Below are 312 nucleotides of genomic sequence, written 5' to 3'. Positions count from 1 at the left end.
GATATTAGGTATTTGACGACTCAAAAATCCACCACTTTTTCTTAGCAAATACGACAAAACTTTATTTTTCTAAAAGTTAGCTACTGCAGCTTTAATGAAATTGTCTTTTTTTCCAAGTCACTCTACTGGCAGATTTGTTTGCACGTATTTTAAGAAAAACAAAGATGTGAGATTAAGGTCGACAGTAGCAGAATGAAGGTCTTGCAAATTGTTTGCTGTGTGCAATTGGTCACCCATACAGCCCCATGTGTTTTGCCGCCTCTTGTTTTGACTCACTATATCATTGTCGCAGGCTCGGTTAATCATCCTGTT

The sequence above is a fragment of the Morone saxatilis genome, unplaced genomic scaffold (genome assembly GCF_004916995.1).
Source record: "Morone saxatilis isolate NCDOM2014 unplaced genomic scaffold, NCSU_SB_2.0 Contig9, whole genome shotgun sequence".
NCBI lineage: Eukaryota > Metazoa > Chordata > Actinopteri > Moronidae > Morone > Morone saxatilis.
The sequence above is the reverse complement of the archived record's forward strand: the minus strand, read 5'-3'. Positions refer to the sequence as shown.